This window comes from Canis lupus, chromosome 4, assembly GCF_011100685.1.
Source record: "Canis lupus familiaris isolate Mischka breed German Shepherd chromosome 4, alternate assembly UU_Cfam_GSD_1.0, whole genome shotgun sequence".
Classification (NCBI taxonomy): domain Eukaryota; kingdom Metazoa; phylum Chordata; class Mammalia; order Carnivora; family Canidae; genus Canis; species Canis lupus.
The window spans coordinates 15,630,929-15,657,543 of NC_049225.1; the positions used below are offsets into that span (position 1 = coordinate 15,630,929).

General features: G+C 40.7%; 1 long non-coding RNA gene across 1 annotated transcript in view; it reads right to left on the bottom strand.

The window, feature by feature from the left end:
* Positions 1-8,005: 8,005 nt before the first annotated feature.
* LOC102152465 overlaps positions 8,006-26,615 on the bottom strand; it is a 46,087-nt gene continuing 27,477 nt past the window's right edge. The window contains exon 5 of the long non-coding RNA XR_005357899.1: positions 8,006-9,078. This is a non-coding gene — a long non-coding RNA (uncharacterized LOC102152465). The remainder of the gene's footprint in view (positions 9,079-26,615) is intronic.

Consider the following 26,615-nt stretch of genomic DNA (forward strand, 5'->3'; position numbering starts at 1 on the left):
CAGATAAAAACAATAAACTGACAGATGTTGCTGTAAAAATTCCTTGGGGTTGCTTTTAGTTTGGGAAGTCTTTTAAGCACTTACAAATTCTTACCCTATAATGTGAAATTTTCCTCCACAAAATAAATTAAGAGAATTTGATGAGAAAATTAGAAAGCAACAAGCACACAAACACATATATACCTGCATAAATGGATATTTCAGTTTTCTTTACTAATATAGTACTAATATTTTAATAAATATCTTTAGTAAATATAGCTTTCTTCACTTTGATATTTAGGAATAATTTCTCAAGTTGTTTTCCTTGAGGGATACCTGGGTGGCTCAGTGGTTGAGCATCTGCCTTTGGCTCAGGTCGTGACCCTGGGGTCCTGGGATCGAGTGAGTCCCTCATCAGGCTCTCCGCAGGGAGCCTGCTTCTCCCTCTGCCTGTGTCTCTGACTCTCTGTGTGTCTCTCACGGATAAATAAATAAAATCTTAAAAAAAAAAAAAAAGATATTTTCCTTGAAAAAAATTGATGATATTCTGAAACACTTAATACTAATAATATTGGTATGTCTTAATATGTCCAACAGCTTCTATAATACTAATAATATTGGTATGTCCTTAATATGTCCAACAGCTTCTAGTTGGGCTCACAGATGCGCTCAGTGTTGGAGGAATAGACATTTTAGTCTCCCCAGTCATCCTGCTTTGGTTGAAATGCCTGCTCCTCCTGAGCAGGTAGGCGGGGCCTAAGATTAAGAAATATTCTAATAATAGATGTCAGGGCAGTTGTGTAACTGCCTAGGCTTGAATCTTTGCTCTGCCACTTGTTGGGTGTTTGGTTGCAGGCACAATATTTAATTCTGTTAAGCTTCAGTTTTCTCATCTGTCAATAGAAATAATAAACCTCATTGTTTTTTCCCCAAAATACTACTCATCTCTTACTTCCTATTTAGATGAATGTCACTCAAAGTGCTTATGATTGTTTAGCTTAGGACTCCAGACACTTAGGAGTCATCCTAGATTGATTGATCTCATCCTCTCTCTCTCTCTTTCTTCCCACATCCGATGAATCACCAAATCTGCCTATTTTATGTCCTAAATATTACTCATTCAGAGCATCTTAATTGCAATGAGACACAACAAAATATATGTGATAATAGAATATTTGGTGAGCATTCATTCACCCAACACTTACAGAACCCAAACTTTTTGCCTGAACGTGTTAGGATACCAGAGATGCAGAGGTGATCATTCCTGGGCAATGGGAAAGAGAAACAGAAAATCCCTGGTCCCAATATAGTAGGATAAGTGCCTTACCAACACTGACACTATGGCCATGTCTTATGGAAGAACAGAGCACCCAGCTGCAGTAATTGCACCAAATATGAAGTTATGGGAACCACAAACATTTAAAATTGAAGGGATAGTTTTGAGAGAATCAGTGTAATCTGGAGCCTAGATAATAAATACTGATTTCAACACACACACACCCTTTTTTTTTCTTAATGCCTGAATTCAGGGCTTCTGTCTATTAATGAAATTTTCTACACTTCCAGAGAGTTACCATTCTCTCACATGGCTTCCCTCCCTCAGTCTGCAGCGGCACGAGTTCTAGTTACTCCTCAAACTGCCACCTGCCAAGAGAATCACAGTCAAATCCTATCCAACTGTTCAAACTGTGTGGAAGTCTAGCCACCGATTTCAGACAATCTGAAAAATAGACCAAAACAATGTTTTCACATAGATGAAAATGTGTGCAGTAAAGACACAATGAAAAGATATTCTTACACCCCCGCAAAAAAAAAAAAAAAAAAAAAAAAGATAATCAGGAAAAATCAAGAATTCATTTTGGATCTTTTAAGAGTAATGATTTCTTTTTTAAAAAAAAGAGTAATGATTTATTATTTTTATTTTTAAAGATTTTATGCATTTATTCATGAAAGACCCACAGAAAGAGAGGCAGAGACACAGGCAGAGGGAGAAGCAGGCTCCATGCAGGGAGCCAGACGTGGGACTCGATCCCGGGTCTCCAGGATCAGGCCCTGGGCCAAAGGCAGCACTAAACCGCTGAGCCACCCGGGCTGCCCTGATTTATTTTTTTTAAAGAGGCCATGATTAATGGTGTCGACCATCAAAATACTGACTGAGCTTCACATATTGCTTCCAGTGATAGATCTGTATAATTCTGGAAGGCCAAGTTCTTACACGTTGGTTTGATTTTCGTTTCTCCTATTTTTCACAGCCGTGGTTCAAGTCCAATACAACCACTACTGCTACTGCAGAGAATGATTCCTTGTGCCTAAAGAGCCATCATCATCAACATATTGGTAGAAGTAATAGTAGTAGTAGTAGTAGAAGCAGTAGTAGTAGTAGTAGTAGCCGTAGTAACAACAGCAGCAGTGACACTGGCAAGCCACCGTAGCATCAGGAACAGTGTTGCTCTAGCCTTTAGCTCATTCATTGTCGTGGCACCATCGCAATATTCCCTGCAAAAGCTCAGCGACCGTGGTTTCTCACAAGAGGATCCCACCCAGGGGATCTCACAAGCTCCTGGCTCTGAGGGTCACCTGCAGTCTCCCTCCTGTCATGGACTTGAATGTTTACAGCCCCCCAGAATTCATATGTGGAAGCCCCACCCCGCAGTGTGATGGGACCTGGAGGGGAGGCCTTTGAGAGGTAACTAGGCTTGCGTGAACTCATGAGGGAGTGGCCCCCACCATGGGACTGGTGTCCTTGTTTACAAGCAGGTCCTTGTCTCTATCTGTCCCCACCGTGTGAGAACACAGTGAGAAAGCCATCTGCCAGGCAGAGAGAGAGGGTCCACACTGGAAACCAAATCTGCCAGCACCCTGGTCTTGGACTTCTGGCTTCCACAGCATGAGAAATAAATGCATTTCAGCAATTCGGTCTACGTATTTGCTCTAACATCCTGAACTGAGACATCCTTCCCACTCCAGCTGCCTGTGGCTGTGGAGGCTCCCGAAAGTCACAAAAGCCCGAGTGAGAGCGTCCATCTCTGCTATGGGTCGGGGGGTGGGGGGCTGATGTCCCTGAAGCCAGGATCACATCCTGTTCTGTGAATCCTACAGCAGGTCTCCCCCTGGACCACGGGGATCATATTCAGACAATCACAGTTATTTCTGAATCACAGTCCCTCTCCCTAGGAATCAGGCACAAGACCATACCGGCCAGGCATAAGGACACTCTGTCTTGCCTCTGCTTTGCTCAGATAGTTCAATTTATCTTTTTCTTTTTTTAAGATTTTATTTATTTATTCATGAGAGACACACAGAGAGAGGCAGAGGGAGAAGCAGGCTCCCTGTGAAGAGCCTGACACTGGCCTCGATCCCAGGACCACAGGGTCATGACCTGAGCCAAAGACAGATGCTCAACCTCTAAACCATCCAGGTGCCCCCAGTTTATCTTCTCACTGCTGTGTTCCCAGAACTGTCCACGTACCTGACGTGAAGACCTTCAATACAGTGTATGTGTAATGAATGAACACACAAGCATTCATTTAGGAAGGGCCTTCATTTGTCTACTGGGAGATTCCTTGTTCCCTCATGGAAATAGTCTCCTAACAAGGAATTATTTGTGGGGTAGCAGAACATGTATTATGATCCCCATTTCACAGATGGAAAAACTGAGAGGCAAGAAGGTTTGGTGAGTTGCCTGGAAGCCCCACTGCCCCATTACGTTTACTGAGTGCCTCACATAGTTTTGTTTTGGGGGGTTTTTTGGGGTTTTTTTCCATCTTATCTGAGCAAAACATCTTGCCTTAAACAGCTTTTTAGCTCATAATTTATTCAGGGAAACAGGGGGAGGGGTATATTTACAGACTGGAAGAGGATTAACAAATAAGTTCGTGGTGGAAAAAAAAGGCCAGTTTTTGAAAGTCTGTGACCACACTCCTCCCAAAAATGCCCAAGGGCTCTAAAGCCATTTACTTCTTAGAATAAGAAGAGAGTGTGAGCCCTGTAAAATTTCCCACACTGCCTGACCCAGCAAACTTTTGCAAAGAGAAAGGAGCTCTCTATTAGCTTCCAATCTGATTTCTGTGCTTCTGCTCTGAATGTTCAATTGTCAGGCAGGATTCTAGGGTGTATAAATATATAACTATACTGCATAGCCAAAACCAAATAGGTCAGGTTTTGGGGGGAAATTTGGTTTTATCATGATTCACAATTTCTAGTCAAACAGTTTAGATCTTGGATTTCCAACATTTTGTGGAAATATAAATTTTCCATTCCCAAATCTGTTTTCACTTAAAATGCTTAAAAATGAGATGATGCATTTCATTTTACAGTTTTGCAAATTCACTTTCCTGCCTCATACAAACAACTGCATCTTAAGATTGGCCTCAATAAATATTTCAATGGGTCTATTTTTCTATGAATAATGAAAAACACAAGACTCGTATACACACCAGTCATTCAAGAATTCTGTGATAAGCTGGAAGCAACCTCGCTGGTGACGAGTTCTGCTTCCCTTCTATTTATTACCAGAGTTTCATGCTTCACTATATTGTCCTATGTTGTGTCAGGTTTAAGGAGAATGCTTTGGCCAGAGAATTCAAAAAACTTCTAGATCTTCTAGATCATGTTATCATCAGGAGTTATCACTTGCATGTAAAAGCCATGAACATGAGAGACTGGTGGACAGGGATGTTAAGGTCGGTTAGGCAATGGCTTTTAGTCAACCGGAAGTCAGCTTTCCTGACTCCTTGGTCCAGACTAGGGGGACTAAATTTAGTTACTATTCTGGCCCAGCAAATATATAATGTAGATCTATATGATAAATGGAATATATATCATCGATCTCCAGTAACTGAAAGACTATGAAAAGTCTTATTTTCATAGTTGTCCCATTTGAAGTGGTCTAGGTCAGTGGCCTTTGGCCTGCTGCTGTGAGTCTGCTATGTCCTCCCACGCCCCCACTTCCTTCCTTTTCATCTCCTTCCTTCTTGAAAGTCGAGACTTCCATCTTTGAAGACCAGCACAGGCAATGTCGTACAGGGAACCTCCGACTTCCAGTGCCAGAGGCCAGGAGAAGCAACCAGATAGCAAAGACTGTGTCTACACGGCATACATGGCAGTCCCAGGCCAGTCAGCAAAGCTATGGTGCACACCAGCACTTGGGGGCTTGGGAGTCTCGCAGATAAAGCCACCAGCAAACAGTGTGTTTTCTCTCTCTCTCTCTCCTTCTCTCCCTCTCCTTTTCCATTTGTCATCTTGAAGAGATAAGACATAAAGTAGAAGACAAAAAAAAAAGAAACAGCAGCAACCATGTAGGCAGGACTAGATTTCCTTATATTTTTATCCATAAAAAAAGTAAGAGTTTGTGTGGTAAAAGTTCATGCTCATGAAAGACTTTCTAGATGTACCCCCTGGCCTCCCCCCACCCCCACAAACCAGATGTGTTCTCTCTTTTCTCCAAAGTCTTCTGGTGGTCTGTTTATGCTTTTATAACAGTTATTATACTCTCTTCGTGACACAGCCATCTCCGTTGCACTGTAGACACAAAGTTCCCCCCAGGAAAGGCACTGGAGATTTTGGGCTTTTATGATCCCACATCACAAAGCCCAAGACCATACCCAAAAATGAAAAATTGAGTTTATTAGTTTGCTTACAAAATATGCCACCTGAGCAGCAACCTATGACTTACCAAAAGGGTCTATAGTAAATGTTGAGAAGAAATGTCTATAAAAATCTAGAGATTTTAAAGCATACTAGTGGTGAGATACATTGATTATTTTAAGATGATTATTTTAAGTTTTTTTTTTTTTAATCAAGGGGCTTTGTAAATCTGAGAGTATCAGTTTTCTTAAATAAACAATTACTTTATTGAAATGCAGATTCTTGTTCAGAAAGAGTCGGAGTCTGAGACTCTGCCTTCCTCACAAACTCCCAGGTGAAGCATGTACTGGTCCAGGGACCACACTTTGAGAGGCAAGGCCCTAAGGCACTAAACACTTACTCTGGTGCCCTTTGCACTGATTAATGGTGTTTGGGGACTAGCTGGAGGGCCAGGCAGCTCCCAGTGAAGGTCACTTCCTAGTTCACTACATCAGAATTAGGGCCCCATGATGTCTCCAGTGATACTGTCATCACGAAGCTGTCAATCCAGGCAGACGAATGACATGGGGAAAACAGAATCCAGAGATAAATCTGAAGTTTAGAAATTAAAAACAAACAACAAAAAAACAAAACAAAACACCCAACCTGTATATTGAAACACACAGATAACAGAGAAGCCAAAAGACCAAGGATTTGCAATTAAAAGGCCAATAGAAGTAAACAGATGATGGGGCACCTGGGATGGCTGAGTCAGTTAAGCATCTGGGTCTTGATTTCAACTCAGGTGATGATCTTAGGGTCTTGAGATCAAGCCCTACGTCAGGCTCCCTGAATAATGTGGAGTCTAATTGATATTCTTTCTCCCCTCCTCCCTCTGTTTTTCCCCCCCTCCCTCCTCACCCCTCAAAAAAAAAAGAATAGATGCAAGTAGGTAAAATGAGGCACTTTGGAAGCTAATCCTATGTTGTTTATAACTCCATGGGTTCATTAATTTTACATACAGTTTGGCTTATTTCTCTTGCTAACAGGCAAGCATTTAAAAGGACTCAGTTGGGTTGGGCAATAACATGGAAGTAATCTGGGCAGTACAAAATATTTGTATAGGTTCAATGAAATCATTGAGGCCCTGTGTTTTGGGGATTGAAACTTTTTTATATTTTGTGCATAAGCTGTACACTCAGCAGGGCCTGGGAAAACCACCCTATAGTCAAAGCCATTTATATTCTGCAGCAAAGCATATGAACAACCAATTATACTAAGTGGGAAAAATTAAGAATCTAAACAGTCTCATATCCATTCAGGGCAGGTTTTGTTGCTAAATGAGTTACAAAAAAATCCTGTGGCTTGAAGATTTCAGAATTACAGTTTAAGGGAACATGCACATCTTTTCCAACCCTTCAGCCTCCCATTAGGGGTGTTCAGCCTATCTCCCTTCTTAAAATAAACTTATTTAAAAAAAAAAAAGATTTATCCATTTACTTGAGAGAGAGCTTGAGCAGAGGGAGGGGCAGAGGGAGAAGGAGAGAGAAAATCCTCAAGCAGACTCCCCACTGAGCACAGAGTTGTGCAACTCAGAGTTGAATCCCAGGACCCTGAGATCTAAGATCTAAGGACCTGAGCCTAATATCAAGAGCCACCCACCAAACTAACTGAGTCACCTAGACACCCCCTAAAATAAACTTCTTAATCTCTTCTCAGTTATACTAAGATGTAAATGACTAATAGCCAGCTCATATATGCTTGCATTTGAACAGGGATAACCACATTTTTTTTTTTAATTTATGATAGTCACAGAGAGAAAGAGAGAGAGAGAGAGAGAGGCAGAGACACAGGCAGAGGGAGAAGCAGGCTCCATGCACCGGGAGCCCGATGTGGGACTCGATCCTGGGTCTCCAGGATCGCGCCCTGGGCCAAAGGCAGGCGCCAAACTGCTGCGCCACCCAGGGATCCCGATAACCACATTTTGAGGTGGGATTCCAGTCATCAATTTCATTTCAGAATTTGGCATCTAGGAGATTCTAATTAAGTGGAAAAGGATTAAGGAGTTCAATACAACAGAATAAATTTTACCTAACCAAAAGTTTTTCCCTGTCTTTGACTTAATTAATTTTAAGCTAAGCTTTTTAAATTCACTGTACTGTGTATTTGGAGTATTTGGATAGGGCTTCACAGGTTTAAAGTGTTTTTTAGGGCAGCCCCAGTGGTGCAGTGGGGTAGCACCGCCTGCAGCCCAGGGTGTGATCCTGGAGACCTGGGATCAAGTCCCACGTCAGGCTCCCTGAATGGAGCCTGCTTCTCTCTCTGCCTCTGTGTGTGTGTGTGTGTGTGTGTGTGTGTGTGTGTCGCTCATGAATAAATAAATAAAATCTTGTAAAATAAAAAATAAAGCGATTTTTATAAACATCATCTCATTCCATGTTTATTAATCTCTATTCTTTTTTTAGTTAAGGAAACCGATATTGGAAGGAGTGACTTATCCAAGGTCACAGAGTTGAGAAACAGCTAGGAGTCAGACTCAGAACTTTGACCAAATTAGACTATTTCTATAAAACACTGGTTAGAAATAAGGTGGCAGTGTTTGTTTCCTCCCGGTTGGTGAAATGCAAATGTGAACTTAGATGATGATGATTCACTGTGGAAACAGTAAAAGACATGAGAGAAACTATATGTGTCCTTTATTAGAATGATCTCATTTTCTCTGATAATAGCTAGCTGACCAACTTTGAGCAAATGTTCAGCCTGATAAAAATATATTCCTTGAGGTGTTGTTACCATCTCCGTGATTTCTAATGGGCTCAGGGTTCTGAACTCTGAATCCCCAGACCAAATTTGCGTGGGTCATATTTCACCATCTGACACAGGAAGTTTGAAGTGTCGTAGAAGTGGCAAGAAATCAATTCCACAAACATTTATTGCACACACCACCTAGCTAACAATAGGCGCTCAATAAATGTTAAATGAATGAATATATCCCCTGTAATTACAAGATCCCTTCCTGTCATTTTGACTGAGTCAGTAACTCCCCTCCCTCTACTGCCTCAGTAGATACAACATTCCCTAAAACAAATGTCTAAATCAAAGCGTAGGAGGAAGGCTAATTTGCTTCAAAGAAATGAATCGGGGAGTTGGCTTAAAAAATAATGTCACTATCTCTGTGGGAAAAGCTTCCAGAGAAATATAGAGTGTGTACACAAGCAAAATGGAAGCTAAAGCAGATTGTCTATTTATTTTCTCCAGGAAATTTCTTATCGCTCATATTTTCCTTTTTTCTGAGAGAGGGGCTCCCCTGACTGCACCAGTGGTGCCCTCTCCTCCCTATGCCTGGTGTGGCATACCGTAGTAAAATTTTGCCGGGCTGCATACCTCACTCTGGGCAACGATACTCCTTTTTATGTCTCACTCAACAAAAGGTGTTCATGAATCAGCTCGAAATCTCAGTTCATATTTAGATGACGCATTTTCCTCAACTGAACAACAGTCCACAGTTACAAATGCCAAACAGGAAGGGCACATCTGTGAAAAACAAGCCTCTTAAGCTGGAAGAATGAATAATGATGATGTGTGGGTTGCACTTTCTATACAGCAAACTCTGGGAAGACCTTTCTCTGAACAGCTATCTGATCACAATTGAAGAGGCTTTGTCCTACTCACCTCCCACACTCTGGATCAGCAGCTCCACAGGGCCTAAGCAGATTGATAGGAAAGATTCCTTGGTTCATCAGAAACCCAGGTATCGATTCAGAATCTCCAAACCTTAGGGTAGAGATTCTTTTTCTGATAGTTCTTGGTACCAAGTAAATCCTAGAAGTGTTTCCTTCAGGGATATGAAAGTTGTTTCCACTTCAAGTTTCAAATCCCCAATAGAAGCTTCCAGATAATGAACTAGATACTTAAAGCATTGGTTCAATGTGGATTTAATTAATTTTTTCTGATTATAAAACAATTCCATTTTCATCATAGAAATCTTATAACAAAAATGGGGTTTTCCATTTTCATTTGTCATAAACTTCAATCATATTGGAAAATATACGTTTGCTTCTCATTTGAATCGTCTCTGCACCTGTGCGTGTGTCCATGTATCCATGTCTGTCTGTGTTTAAATAAGCTCATTATTGAATAAAATAATAAAATTTTAGTTTGCCTAAAGAGTCAGCAAATTAGTATATGCTTTGTTGCAGTTTTTGATTCATGGTAACATTTATAAGTAACTTTCTTTAGTTTATAGATCTTTCTCTGTTACTGTCATAAGATTGCCATAATAAAACCCCTCTTTTCCATATGGAATTCCATTAACAGTTTAGCTGTTTCATCCATCATGAGAAGAGTTTGCTACTGAGGAAGAAGCTAACAGTATTAACCCTGGAACCTCCCACCTCCTCCCCCCATTCCCAAACTCAATTAAACCAGCATCACACCAAGACACACAAAAAAACTGCTGCCTATTTACATAACACAATGATCGAGTAATAAATCAACATTAATCATGAATGTTGCAACAAGTCACTGAAAATGATGTTTGACCTCACCATGGACCAGACTCATCCAACCATGAAAAGCATTCATCTCCAACTGGGAGCCACTTCCCACTCCCAAGGACAGGGTCAAACATTTCGGATACATAGGACAGGCAGGTTTGATCTTTCCTTCCGGATATCACTTTCCTTCTTTCCTAACTCTATTATCTCTTTATTTGGAATCAATCTTATCCTAGAAATGATTCCTGTTCCAACACCCCTAGAGTCCAGTTGTCCTTTTTCTTTAAATCCCTTCGTAACATCTCCTTTCTTAGGATGGATTCCCTACTAGCATAGAAGTTAGCTACAAAGTATATCATAGTCCTAGGTTCCCTGATTCCATCTATAATTACTCTGTTTGAACACTTAAAGGGAAAATTAAAGTTAATTTTCTCGGTAGTATTTTCTGAGCTACAATTCTTTAGGGCTTGGAAAGGAGTCAAAGCTCCACATGAAGCACCCTGAGGCAATCTTGACATCTCTATCACACCACAGTATACGTTAACTAGATGGAGGCAGGTTTGTGAATTTTGCTTCATCCCAAAAATGCTTTCTCATGCCTCTGAGTCTTTGCACATGTTGCTCGTTCTTCCTAGAATCTGCCCATCCTCGCACTTCACCCACAGGTGCACCCCCATATGTGTGTCTGAGAAACTCTTAATTTACATCTCATGTCTCCACACAAGGTAGATGCAGCCCCTGACAAGCCTTTCCAGACAGCTCCAGGCTCCCTCCAACACCCTTCTGTGTCCCACTGCACTTTGTGCAGACTCCATTTTGGAGCTCATCCCTGCCCATCACTAGATTGTGAGCTACTGGGAACCAGGGACCAGACTGTATCTCTTCATGTTGTATCCCAGAGCCTGGAACAATGCCTGTCAAGAGAAGTGGTCAACAAAAAATGTGATGAATGAATGAGTGAACAAAGTGCCATCTGACAGAATTTTTAAAAGAGAACAACTAAGAGGAAAACTGTATTTAAATTATCAACATTCCTCCACTGAGTCAAAATAAAACTATTTTGCAATCAATTTTCCATTCTATTCATTATTTCTCCATTTTCTCCAAACCCTCCACCCCTTAACTACTTTGATGAGCAGGGCAGACAGATATTTACATAGCAACTGGTCATTTATTAGTTTATTAAAATGACAGTATTAAAGGAAACAAGTTATGACTAATTTCAATGTCTCAATAGGAAAAAGATAATTTTTGTACACAAAAACTAGTCTGTGGCAGACATAAATTATGCATCGTCATACTGATCACCTGCTACGGTCAATGATATGGAAGTTGAAGATGATAGAAATATATGATATTTAAATTAGTATTTTGCACAGCCATATGCTGAATATGTGCTGTTTCCCCCATGATAAACTGATTGAATAGCTTAAATAATATTTTAACACATCATTATACAAAAAAATTAGAATAAACAATGAATCATTCTGTCAACTTATGATTCAATGGAACAATGTATATCTTTCATGGTTATTAATATTCAGTGTCTTTAAGTAAATTAAAAATCCAGCTTAACAAAGGTTAAAAATATCTGATGATACATAGACGATTGTAAAAGTAATATATATTAATGAAGTTTTGTATGACTGACTTTTTTCTTTTTTGGTTAATCACTCACAGGATTATGTCAAACATATATCAAGACTTGAGCTCCTTTTTCATCCAACCTTCCGGCATTTCATTACTATAGTTACCTGATTAATGGATGCAATAATATATATGGCATGATATGATATGTTCACATTAAATTTTAATCAAATATTACTAAATTCAGAAAACATTAAGTAAATCATGACTGATGAGGCAATATTGCTGTACTGTCATATTGATGACTCTCAAACTTCACTAGTGAGAGTAACAGATTAAGCACAAGAAGTGAATTTTATGAGGAAATATAAGGATCTCAACTTCCACAGTTGTGTTTTGTTAATTGCTTTACAGCCACCAGAGGAGACATTAGATCCATCAAGTCTACCAGTGTCACAGATCCTGTCATTCCCTTTCTTGATTTCAAAATTTCTATTTGTAGTGAAAGAGGGGCACATTCCTTATCCATGGGGATTTGTTGTTTTCTAATCATGGTTTTTAACTAAAAATTGTTGTTGTTGTTCCTTTTACATGAGGTTTCTAAAGCCATCAAATTTATAGAAATGGAAAGTGGAATGGTGATTTCCAGGGGCCGGGGCAAGGGAGGGATGGGTATCAAGCTTCAGTTTTGTGTACAGAGAAAGTTCTGGAGATCTGATGCACAGCAATATGAATACACTTAATGCTATTGAACTGTACACTTGAAAACGGATAAGATGGTGAATTTAATGTTACGTATTTTCTTTTTTTTTAAGATTTTATTTATTTATTCATGAGAGACACAGAGAGAGAGGCAGAGACACAGGCAGAGGGAGAAGCAAGCACCACACAGGGAGCCTGACGTGGGACTCGATCCTGGGACTCCAGGATCATGCTCTGGGCCAAAGGCAGGCGCTAAACCACTGAGCCACCCAGGGATCCCTCTGTTAGGTATTTTCTACCACAATGTTTTAAAAAGTTGTTGTTGCTGTTGTAGCATTGTAAAGAGAACTTAAAATCTAACACTGGCTCCTTCAGTCTTGCCAAGAAGGGGAGGAAAGGAGAATTATCATTTGCTGGGGCACAGGTCCACACAGGGGGATGCACTATGTCTAACAATAGCAGCCTCACCCTGGGGTTTGGAATTAAGTCCTAGCTCAGCATCCAACTCCCTAAAGCAATCTTGCTATCTCTATCACACCTCACTTTTTTTTTTTTTTTTTTTGGTCCAGATTAACTAGATAAAGGCAAAACAACCCTGGGCACTCGCTATGTAATATCTCTCCTAACCTTGTGGCAAAGGCACAACGTGGCCAGCCTTATGCTGGTGTTATGTATGAAGAAATACATAACTGTGAGCGGTACAACAGATGGTCACGTTCGAAAAGTTGTATTCTTCTTGCTTGTGGTAGAGATTGTCAGTGCTCATCCATGTCCTGTTCTCGTTTTCCTGGACTCCCAGAGGAAAAAATACGTCCCAGGCCCTCTTGTTGCTAAGCAGGGCCACGTGATCCACACAGGTCATTTTGGGGCTTGGGCAGTGAACCATCCCTATGTGAATCTCCAGGTGCTGTTCCTCTGCTATGGTAACTCTGGCAAACACGTGCTGAGGTAGCAAAGCCATAAGATTGGATCTCTGACTCATCCTTGGAAGGAAGATGCCTCAGAGAACCCACATAACCTACAGCAGGCTTTGTGTGAGGGAGAAGTAAACTAATGTGTGTTGAGCCACCAGGACGTTGAAGTCTTGGGTCACTTCAGGATCACCTAGCTTAGCCGGCCTATACACTGCTGCAGACTTGAGGTATGGTTGGTCAGGGTTAGTGCTACAAGCAAAAGTATTGGTCTGTACGATTATGAAATTGTTTTATCTTAGCCCCACCATCTGAAATCCATGTTTTACAATTACCTAGACACCTAATAGCCAAACATGTACTTCTTCTTTTCTTTCTCTCTTCGCTTCCACCTCTACCTCCTCCACGTCTACTTCCTCCTCCACCTCCTCTTCCTCCTTCTTTACCAGAAGAATGGAATCTTGAATTTCATGAATTCAAGAATGTAATCTTGAATCTCAGAAGAATGGAATCTTGAATCTCATGAATAAGATGGAATTGGGGTGCCTGGGTGTTGCAGTTGATGAAGCGTCCAACTCTAGATTTCAGCTCAGATCATGATCTTGGAGTCATGAGATTGAGCCCTGCTTCAGGCTCTTTGCGTGGGGAGTCTGCTTGAGATTCTCTCTTTCCTTCTCCTTTTGCCCTTGCCCACACCACTCCCTCTCAAATAAATAGATCTTTTTTTTTTTAAGAAGAATGTGGAATCAACTCACTTTCAACCTTCTCACATTGACACAGGACAACGTTCTTGATTGAGTATATCCTGTCCTCTGAAGCCAACATATCTCCCTTGTTTTCCTAAAACATGGTACTCCTAATAATTTTAGGAGCCTCATGAACTAGTACTTTTGATTTTATTTTTATACACTTTATTTTATTTTTAATTTTGGCAGTTACATATTTACTCAAAAGTATATTAAAAAATATCAAACCAGTGATTTCATGATATCATTGCTTAGGACAAGGCTAAAGGAGAATATGTTTCCAAAGTAGATAGATGTTTTTAGAAACTAGTAAGTAAACCACAGGGCAGCTTGCACACTAGGATGACAAAAGTCATGAAGCTGAGGAAATGCTGCCAGATTGTACCCTGGTGGGAACTCTCCAAACAGGGTTAGTGCCAGTCATGCCAGGTGGCCAGCTATTCCTCATCCCTGCCATCCTTTGGACAGTGTGATAAAAGGAACACACCCTCCTCTGTGTTTCCCCACAGCGCTGTGCCAGGTAGTCATGTCATCCCTGCCTAGAGCTTTCCTCCCAGTGTCAGTGAGCAGTCAATGAACGTGTAGAGGCCACCAGACAGGGCTATGGATAGTGTTTAAGTGCTAATCTCAATTTCCTTCTTTTCTGATTGAAGCCCAAGACCTCATTATCAGAAGTTGACCTGATTGTTCACCTGATCCCATGAGGGGCCTAGCTGCTTCCAGCTGGGAGGGGAAGGAGGTTTAAAGGCAGGACCTGGGCAGGGGTGGAGTCTCACTTGCTCAAACTTTACTGTCATGTTTAGCCTGGGCCCCTGCCAGGTTTTTGGGAGGGGGCAAGTCATCCAACTGGGTGCAGTCTGAGCACCTGGGTTCTCTGGTGAGAGCGGTGTAAAAATTCAGAGATAGGCAGACTGATCCAGGCTCCCACATGTTTAGGTGTTCAGCACAAACAGAAATACATAAATAGCTTGCCCTGATCAGAACACCAAAGTCTGTTTTAATGGTAGTATCACTGCCGCTGTGCCATACTATATTTAGACAAAGGCGCCATCTTACTTTTCACCATTCTCCCCATCTTTCTGCCTTTACTTTGACCCAGGGGAATTCACCACGTGTTCTAGTTCTTATCGCCATAGAAGGAATTGCAGCTTCCTCACCACCCTTGGGCATGTTGCCGCCTCACTCAGCCGGTGGATTGTCACGTAAACACAGGCTGAGTCTTGGCTCCATCTCCTTTCCTCTGGTCTACCAAAAACAATTCCACAAATTATCCTTTCTGTGGACCTAAATCAGCAACCAGGCCCCAAATGAAGATAGAGAAACAGAATTATAGGAGGAAAACATTGATTTCCTCTCATCTTCCACCAGAGCACGGAAGACAGGTCCAATTCCTTGGGCCCCTGGGGTGGGTGTGGAAAAGGAAGTAAAGGTGTCCTGCACAACCTGGATGACATACCCATTGAATATCTGCCATCACGTGTAAAGAGCATCCACAGACCAGAAGAGTCCACCAGGAAGAAGAAGGAAAAAAAAAAAATCAAGGGATATAGTAGTAAATAGAGAAATGTTTCCCAAGGGATTTTCTGAGAATGGAAAAAAACCCTGCTAATTTGTTAGGCTGCTTGGGAATCTAAAGCTATTGTGAAGGGAGCTTTGTAAGCAAGGACATTTTGAATTTGCAGGTGAGTTGGCCATCAAGGAGAAGAATATGTGCCCCAAAGGGAGGAAAAGAACAAACAGGGAAGTAGGATAGAGTTGGAGAGCTGAACCAGTTTAGACAACTAATGGAAAGCCCCCGGAGTGAGTACACCTTCTCCCAAGCTAGTGTCTGGGCCTGCCAGGGCAGCGCCAACTTCCACCCAGGCCCTGAGGGACTCTCATGGAGCACCTTGCGTGGCAGGTGGGGGCTGTTGTGGGCAAGGGTTGGGCCTCCCATTGTCCTGGTGTGTTCAATGAAGCTTCTGTCGGGAGAGGGGAGCCAGCAGAATGTGGGCTGACACACTGAGGAACACCCAGAGAACCCCAACTTCCCCTTGGCAGCACACTCCCTCAACAACTAACTTCGTTCACACCTGGACCTGGGGTTATAGGTCAGATTATAGGACTGCTGAAGGACCAGATTAGTCTCATCTAGAACACGGATGCCTGGGGTGCTGGGTTGGCCATGGGCTATTCCCTTCCCAGGAGGCCTGCAGAGAATGAGTGTATTTTGATACTAATCTGGTAGTTCAAGTCCATTCTTAGCAGAAGACGTCAGTGATGGGGTTCTCCAGCCGCACACATTTGCTGAGAGTTACAGAAGATACTTCATATGTAGAAGGCAAACGTCACCGCGTCCTAACTGGAATTTCTTGCTTTGACTATCGGCTCTATCATGTTTCAGAGAATACACTTTGACTTGTGGCATATCTGAATTCACTAATATTGGCTCGTGTACTAGCCAGAGCTGTTATATTGGGTCCCCATCTATTTTATTTCTAAAATACATTTAGCTTGTTTATAAATCTGTAATTGCATCTTCGCAACAACTTAAACTTTTAATGAGTTGAAGCCAGAGCCTAGAGGTTTAAAACATTTATTTATTTATTTATTTATTTATTTATTTATTTATTTAGCAACGTATGTCCTAATAAGTACAAATAGACAGCCACCCATCTGTGAGTTCTGCCCAATGTGATGGGAAAGAAAGAACTGTCAGGCACTCCAGCACATAGGGGAATCCCTTTTGTTTAAGAAATGCTTCTTCAAAGGAATTGGCATCCCTGCCTCCCTTTGAGGGTGTCGCTGTGTGGGAGGCTCTGTCGGTCTCCCTACAATGACAAAGCTGAGGAGCCTGTCTTGGGTTGGTGCTTCCCTCAAAATGCACAGTCTGGGCAAAAAATACAGACACAAAGCATGCACAGAGAAGAAATCAGGGCCGAGCAGAGTGTGGGCTGAAGAATCCTGCCTCCTAAGGAGGTGACAGTCAAACGACGCTGGCTCATCATGTGTGTCAAAGGCAGTGCAAGGCAGGTAAATAGCAAGTAAGCATTTCCCACCCACTCACAAATTCCATGCTGGAAACGCTGGTTTTGCAGGAGCCTCTTTCCACTATTGGGTCCATTCACATCCAAGCTCTTTTTAAGAAGGAAACAAACAAGCCGCTAATACGTCAGGCACTAGTTCAGAATGTTTTCAATAGTAACCACAGGAAATCTGCAACTTTCCCCTCTCGTGCTCTAGCATTTAATCCCTTCAACTTGCCTTGTTTTGTTTGCCGTGAAATGAGATGAAGAGTCAATTTTCCGATAGTAAGTACAGAATCAATATATAAGGGCAGTGACTACAAATATCTATTCTCAGAAAGCTTCACTGAGCAGGAACTCACTTGCACAGAACATGAGTTCCCCTTTGACGAGCTCTACTTTTATTGTCCACCATGGCTGGATTCAACATACAGAACTAAAATAGTCTCCTTTAGACAAAGTATGAAGGTATATAAAATCCCACAAATAAATGGATTCGATGAAGCAATATCAAATAAAGACTATAAATATCAAACTGAAGAATTTATATGAAACAGCATAGATTTCAAGTGCTAGAGAATTGAGGAAAGGAACCAAAAACTGGAGAAACCATTTGAATGAGTAAACAATAAGGAAAAGCTGATATGATCTTTGTATATGTATTGCTTTCTAACTTATCTTTATAATGCAAATCATACTTCCACTGAGTAAAGAATGTACCTAGATTTGACAAATGGTTTATCAACCCATGCCACTTAAAATGCTTTCAAATAACTGATGTCTGCGTCAGTCAACAATATCTCTATCCGTATCACCCAGATCTTATGACCAATGGGAAAATCTAACTTTGCCTGTGTAGGCTCCTATTTCAGAGACTGCTACTTCTTATCACAGTAAAACAAAATAGTAAATGGTATTCTCCTTCTCTTCCAACTGCCCAAGGAGCAATAACTGCGTTTTTGTGGAATCCAATTATGCTCTAGAGATTTGGATTGTCTTTGCAGGAGGGAGGGGAAGAGTGAAGACTAGTGATATAATTAAATAAAACAAATTGTGGTTTGTCTGGGGTTTTGGTCTACATCCTGCCAGGAAGTGAGTGAAGAAGTCATTGGCAGGTACTGCACTCTGGAAGAGAGCTTTTTTGCAGCCGGGTAGATCAGCGCAGTGCCAGCCAGCCTTATGTGTAGGAAGAAGGGCAACCACCTACGTAGCACCATTTGACGTGTACAACAAGGCCCTCCTGGCCATAAAATAGCTCTCACACTAGCATGCACAGCCCAATATTCTCTTCAACCAATCAGTACTGGCTAAGTATAAGACTTGTATGAACACTTTTTGTACACCCAGTGATTGCTGAGCACAAAGCAAATATGAGGCATCATCCCTGACTTCAAGACCTGACAGATCAGAGACACAAAACTAGGGTAGGTGAGAATATCAAATACGTTAAAACAATGTGTAATTAAAATTGTGCGATACACTGTCAAGTGCTACAAAACTAAGAGAAGGGAGAAAAAAAATAGAGCAGTCATGGAGCTTTTGAATGAGTGAACGAAGAGAGGAGTAAGATCTAGGATAACAGCATGGATCAGAAGAAAAGACGGGAGATCCAAAAAGCATAATGGCACAGGGACAGAGGTGAAGGGGGACCTTCTTAGGAAAATGAGACATGTCTGATTAAAAGTGTGCATCAAAGGCACTGATGGAGAGTAACTGAATAGATGGAGCAGGATCAGATGTCAGGAGGACCCCTATCTGATCTCTAATCTCCATCTTTATGAAGTTTTTTCCCTTTTGTAAAGACTAAGAAATGAAACCTCTACCCCAGTTACACTTTATATCATCATCCTGTTTATTTCCTAAGATTTACCACAGACTTTCATTATCTTGTTTTTAATTCATTTACTTTTGTACTTACTTATTTACTACCCATTGTCCATCTCCTGCCTGGCACTCATATAATGAGTGAATGAATGAATGAATGAATGAATGAAACTGTCCCTACAAGACACTTGGTAGAGCCAGGAAGGTTATCTTTAGCTCTCTTTCATTATCTCAAACTCACTGAGTATTTTGTTTCTCTTGAAGGCAGATGGAGCCCTGTCCTGAAGGATCCAAAGCAAAACTTTCTTTGGATCTTCAGTATCGAGTCAAGTCTCTAAATTTTAAGAATGAAGGGATGCCATACTGGGGAATGCTATCCATCAGTCCTGGTTTAGAAGTGAATCGGTACCTGAAGAGTGAAAGGAAGAAGAGACATTGGAAAAACAGGAAAGAGTTAAATTAGGGAAGTAAGGGGAAAGGAGTTGTGTGCACAGAAAGGAAGTGCCCATCCAAAGAAGAGAACATTTCTAGGACCTACGTGATACTGAGTTTGGAACTGGTCAAATCAGAATTGCAGTGACTGATGTCTCCTTGCAACATGGAGAGTAGCTAGAGAACCAGAGGGGTTTTAAGAACAGAAAGGTCCAAAGACTGGAGTAGTTACAGATGAGAGTCTAGAGGAGAATTCCCTGGGAAGGGAATATCACTCCAGGAATGTCTGCATTTTAATTAGACAATTGCAAAACCAACTCAGTAATTGGAATGTTTCACTCTTTATTCACAGGACAGCAGAATCTTAGAAGCTGAAAGGGTACTGGGGACACTTTCAATCAGCTATCAGGCTTCAGCGAGGTTGTTCCCACAGTATTCTAAACTGAAAGTAGTCTATTCTCATTTTAAAAATGCAAAGAGGAAGTCATTTTCAATAATGATACAGTCTCAAAAAAAAAAAATGATACAGTCTCTTCTTTTCAAGAAATTGTTCTACGACCCAATCCCAAAAAGGCAGCTAGACTGAGATGCAGGCCTGTCTGAGTACGGTTCTAAAACTGAGACCAGGGGCAGCCTGGGTGGTTCAGCAGTTTAGTGCTGCCTTCAGCCCAGGGTGTGATTCTGGAGATCCAGAATCGAGTCCCACGTCAGGCTCCCTCCATGGAGCCTGCTTCTCCCCCTGCCTGTGTCTCTGCCTCTCTCTCTCTCTCTGTCTCTCATGAATGAATGAATAAATAAAATCTTTAAAAAATAATAAAATAAAAAAATAAAACTGAGACCAGAAGCAGTGAGCTTCATTCTTGTAACTGGTACTTCCAAGTATCATCTCTCACCATGGTTGCTGGCTTACTTCTTGCCTCAGTCTCCTTTTGTCCTCTTCCTGTCCCACATCATAAAAGAAAACATACTGGAGAATAATGAGTCACATGGGATGGGAAACTTACACTCCATCCCACCCTGTGTAGTACAGGGCAGCAGGCTACTCTGCCTTTCTCTCTAATTCAGAGCATTTGTCTTGCTCAACCCATCTCCAATTTAAGAAATTATATGAGAACTGGTACTACAGATTTAAAAGTCCTGAATGGGGATCCCTGGGTGGTGCAGCGGTTTAGCGCCTGCCTTTGGCCCAGGGCGCGATCCTGGAGACCCAGGATCGAATCCCACATGGGGCTCCCGGTGCATGGAGCCTGCTTCTCCCTCTGCCTATGTCTCTGCCTCTCTCTCTCTCTGTGACTATCATAAATAAATAAAAATTTTTTTAAAAAATAAATAAATAAAAGTCCTGAATGTTGAAAGAAAAAAATAATCAGGCTTTTCCATTTTTTAGTTTTGTTCAATGGTTAGAAATTTGTTTTTGCATTATTCCTTTTAGTCTACATAGCAAGCTTTTCAAAAATAATGTTCTCCTGTGTGTGGAACTATATATAAAAGATTGAAAAAACTGCTTTCAAAATGAGTAAATGGGTTGATATTATTGAGAGCCATATTCTCATTGTGGAAGAAGGGCCATACAAATATAAGAGAGAAAGCCAAAAAGAATCCTCTAGAAGTATGCTGGAATTGGAGGTACTGGTATGAACTATGATTTCTAAAATATGTATGTTTATGTGCACAACTATTTGCATATCATAAACATGTATATGTGTATACATATGCATATATAAATATATATATTTCTTAGTTCTATACACTAAAAGGGCCAAGAAGCAAAGATGCCGGCAGTAGCAACAAGCATACGTAGATCTTGGTCTCTAATACAGCTCTCCACTAAGAAGATCTAAGGGTTCTCAGAGAAATGTCTGATTCCAGAGACAGGATAAGACCTCGGGATATCTTGCTTGCCAGGAAGCAAGAAGGTACATGAAGCAATGATGAAAGCATGTTATAAGGACACCAAAGCTGGCTTGAGTGAGCTACTCCTGACCAAATCTGGAACATTTGGGCATCAGCGTCCCAGCATCAATCATGAATTTTAAACCACTGAATAAATAATAACTCATCTGTCCATTCCAAAAATACATAGATAATAACGATTATAATAGATGATAAATAATAATGATAGATGATAGATAGATAAAGATCAAAGTCTCTAGCTTACCTAGAATGCAGAGGACCAAATAGTAAATCTAGAGGTGGTACTGGAGTTAGAAAATTATCATTTTGCAACTGTTATGGTTAAAGTCAAACTAAGAATTGTCAATGAATTTTAAATCTTGAAGGAGGGATCCCTGGGTGGCGCAGCGGTTTGGCGCCTGCCTTTGGCCCAGGGCGCGATCCTGGAGACCCGGGATCGAATCCCACGTCGGGCTCCCGGTGCATGGAGCCTGCTTCTCCCTCTGCCTATGTCTCTGCCTCTCTCTCTCTCTCTCTGTGACTATCATAAATAAATAAAAATTAAAAAAAAAAAATAAATAAATAAATCTTGAAGGAAATTTTGAATGAGATGCAGGACATTTGCATAATCCTATTAGGAGGGAGGGAGAGAGAGAGAGAGAAAAAAAATTATATAATGCAAAAATCAGGCAACTAGGTGTTAAATTAGTATCACCAAAAAGAGACAGATGGACATTGTGTGCTTCCAGATGCAATGTCCAGAGAAGACATATCACCTAGGCAGTAAGAGAGTGCACAATCTCAATCTAATCACAAGGAAACATCAGATAAACACAAAATGAGAAATGTTATATTCATTTTTAAAAGGGGGGGAGGCCAACAATATTCTTCAAAAAATGTCAGTATTGTAAAAGACAAGGAAAGGTGACAGAATCAGCTCCAGATGAAAGGAGGCTAGAGAGACTTGACAACTAAATGCAATACCTAAGCCTAGGCTGGATCCACTGATGGGGAAAAAATACTATAAAAAGACATCCCTAGATTACCAATAAAATTGGAACATGGAGAGCTGATGACAGGAAAGCCTCATATCAATGTAAATCTAGGAAGTAAATGAGTGTGTGGTAGTCATTCATAGGAAATATCCGCTGAAGAATATAGGTGCAAAGGGCCACGATATTTGTAATTTACCCTTAAAGAGTTCAGAAAAAAATAGAGAAAGAGGGAGGGAGAGATCAAGGGCACAACTGACAAAGTAAATGGAATCAATGTTAAATATAAGTGAATCTGGAGAAAAGGTCTAAGAGTGTTTGTGCAACTCTCTTTACTTTTGCAAACTTTGTTGTAAGTTTGAAACTATTTCCAGATAAAAGCTTTAAAAAAGAGATGCTTTGATATTCTGTAGTTCTAAGGACAAAGGAACAAAAGGAAATGATTTCATGGGACGCTTTACTATTATCTTTTCATTATAATTGCACATTGTCTTGCTTACTTATTTTGAACGTAAAAACGCATTTGAAAACTATTTGAATGAAACTTATTTGAAAAGCGACCTTGTTAGATGTTGCAAACCCCTGCTGGATCACAATATCTTATACTAAGCATCATGGAGTCAAATAGAGTCAATAGACCAGGCTTGCAGCAGAAACTCCCTAGCTCAATAAACGCCGACCCTACCCACATTTACCTGTCAAATTCCAAATCACATGCCCCTCCTCCGACTTTTTCCCTTAGGTTTAGAGAACAACGTGATCTTCCTATTTGATATTATTTTTAGAATTCTCCCCAAATCCAAACTTATAATAACAAAGGAACAGTTTGGAGCTCATAGGCTGACAACCTAAGCCTACTGCAGAGTTTAACCCAGAGTCTATCTTTTGTGCCAACTAATTTGCATAATGCAGGCTAGATTCACATTTTTCAGTAATTGCACTTTTTATCTCCTAACCTCCCCCCTGCATCCCAAGAAATGTGAAATGTGTTTGCTTTAGCTACTTAGGGTTGTTGTTGCTGTTTTTGTTTTTGTTTTTGTTTCTGTTTTTTAAGGACCTCACCTAAACCACTTACATTAAGGAGAGTTTCCTAAGTAGTCATGTTGTAGAAATAGAAGATCAGTATTTTACCTAAGATGAATGGTTTTTAAATGTTCAGAAGTATTTATTGCACAAAATGCAAACATGAAATCCAAAATACTTCATTCTTGGTAATCCAAATGCTACAAAGAAGCGATTGCAGAACTCTTTCTTGCAAACTGAACTCACCCAGCACCAGCTGGCCCCTGTGCACGAAAATCTCCAAGAATACTGGTCACTGAAGACACCTAGAGGACATATTAAGAAACTACACAGGAGCAGGCCTGCAAACGCTCCATGGTTCCCTCTTGCTGCTGCCTCTGTAATTTAAGAAGTATTTTATGCAGGATGCCTTGTGGGAAGAGGGGCACAGAGGTGAGCATTGGGCTTCGGTACTGAAAATTGAGATATTCAGTCATCAGCACATGCCAGAGCAACTTTTCATGATGCTTTATGGGCTTCGTTAGCTCCACAAGAGCATGTTCAGTGATACTCCTGTTAAAATAGATGATTGTTATTGGCTAAAAAAGAAAATCATTGAAAACCTACATCGTGGTTGACAGCGATCAAAAAAGGAAGAAAAAAAAAAAAGGAAGAAAAGCTTTTGCTTGCATTTGTTCTGATGCCTTATTTGCTTTCCCGTTACTTAGTGCTACTTGGACCTATGGACTATGTAAACTTTAAAAAGTTATTTTGGGACCATTGAAAACTTCCCTTTGGTTTACCCAAAGCCCCAGCTTTGCCTGCCCTTTGGTAGAAAGGAGAGACGACCTATCTTATCCCTTTGGTCCATCAACCTCCAGTATTCTTTCCAATTTACTAACTGGTAAGCTGGTGGAGACAGTGCTTTACTGCTTTAGGAGCTGGACTTGTACAGTCTGGGTGGGCAGCAACACGCAGTTACAGCAAATGTACCAGTCTGTTAAAACACAGCTACAACTATAACAAGAACAACTATTTTTAACACAAAATTCCATGGCCCAGAGAGGTTTAAATATTTCAAGCAATATTTATTACAACAAGAATGCAGGCTGTGTCTAGCACTCCTTTATAATGGAATTTAAGTAGGGCCCTCCCACGGAGATACCATCCTATTTTATGAGAAATTTTCCTTTTCCTTTGTCACAAAGGGATTAGACTACCTATTGATAGAAGGTATTACTTCAGGAACGTCTACTTTATTGACCCAATTATTGATAAAAATTTGTAAGCTTTCTACCAAAATTTTTTCTTCTCTTTTTGGGGGTAGGGATCAGGGGACAGGAAGAAGTTGCTTACTGGTGTCTGGAAGTACTTACCAATAACAAACTCGAATGAGGCTGCATTTTTATGTCCAGACAGGGTGTGGTTAGACATAGACTTAGAACTGGGGAAAATGTGCATTTGGCAATTTTCAATTTCTTTTTCAAGGATGAAAACAATGAATAGACTTGTTAGTTTCACCAAGGTCTTTTGTTAAAACACGTGGGGATAGCATTATCTTTCGATCTTAATTGAGCACCTACATGAAAGGATAGAAGTAAATGATGTGAATGACTGTGAGGTCCATACACAGTGTATTTCAGTCTGAAGCTTGAGTGATACAATTCATTTGAATCCATGTACAAAATAAGTACAATCAATGTTTTTGGATAGTTAATTAAGTACAGATGATATTAGAGATTTTGAATTAAAAGTGGAACCAAGTGACCATTGCTGGAATATTTAATATGAAAATAGGAATCCAGAAGACTCATAAAAGTAGAATAAACAAAGGTCTGATTTTTTAAAATAAACTAATCATTTTTTTTCTCTTGGGAAGTATCCTGTATGCTTAGAGCATCAAGAATCATGGATGGGGTTTTTTTTTAAGCAGTCAAAGGGATTCTCTCAATTTCAATTTATTTATTTTTAAGTACATAATGAATCCACATGAGTTCAAATGTTTGGAAGAAGAATAAGATATGCTATAAAAAGTTTTCTTCCCACTCCTGTCCCTTAGCAACCAGTTTCCTGACTCAGAAGCAATCAATGTTAATTTTTTATGAATCTTTTATTTTATACATAAATACACGCACGTATACACCTCCTCTTTCCCTTGCTTTTTTGCACCTGTATGAGCACTTTAAACATTGTATCCTGCATATCTTTGAAAACATGAAATACATAGGACTCTCTTGTTCTTTTTATAACTATAAAAACTAGTATTCTACTGTACCAAATTATGTACCATAATTTATTCAATGAGTCCCCTGTTAGTAGTCACAGTGTTTCCAAATCTTGTTTTCAACCTTTGCTATTACAAAAATGGTACAGTATGTAAGTAACCCTGTACATACCCATATATAAGGTATATACCTATATACATAGAAGAAATTCCTCTGAGTGGAATTCTGGGTTGAAAGACATGTGCATTTGTAATTCTGATAGATTCTGCAAACATTTCCCCATAGAGGTCATCCATTTATACTGCATCAGCATCATACAGAAGTGTCTAGGGATCCCTGGGTGGCGCAGCGGTTTGGCGCCTGCCTTTGGCCCAGGGCGCGATCCTGGAGACCCGGGATCGAATCCCACGTCGGGCTCCCGGTGCATGGAGCCTGCTTCTCCCTCTGCCTGTGTCTCTGCCTCTCTCTCTCTCTGTCTCTCGACTTAATTAATTAATTAAAAAATATTGACCTCCTTTTTCCCTGAGCCTGAATGTGACCATTTCTAAGATTTCCCTATTTGGGGTCTAACCCGCAAAAATTCCTCTACATTTCAACCTAGATCTCCTGCTGTCATCTGTCCCTGTCTTCAGCTCTCCCCAGAGCCCACAGATCTAGCATTCAGTGCCACTGCTCTGCTCTGGTTCATGTCATTTCCTCTGCTGGAATGTCTTTTTCCATCAATACTGCCCCTCCAAATTACCATCTTTCAAAGCCAAGTTCTACTTTCATCTCTTCCATGAAACCCTTCTCAGTTATCTGGACTTTACTAACCTCTTCTCCATTAAGAGCTTCCCAACAGGTATGCCACAAAAGGGTTACAGAGAAATGAAACTATTGACCCCCTCAGCTCAGGATAGGCAGGGTCTGGTGCCTGGCGTCTAGATTGGTACTTCTGCCCAGGTCTGCATTATTACTCTAACCAAGAGTTCATACAATATTATCATACCTTTTTTTTCTTCTTTTTTTTAAAGAGAGGGGAGAGGGGCAGAGGGAGAGGGAGAGAGAATCTTAAGATGCTCTATGCCCTGTATGGAGCCTGATGCAGGGTTCCATCTCACAATCCTGAGATCATGACCTGAGCCGAAATCTAGGGTCAGATGCTTAATCTACTGAGCCACCCAGGTGCCCCCAAAATTATCCTATTCTATGCATGCCCTGATGTGAAAAGTGAAGGGAAGGTCTCTAGATTTTCTATTTTCTTATTGTGCTTTTTG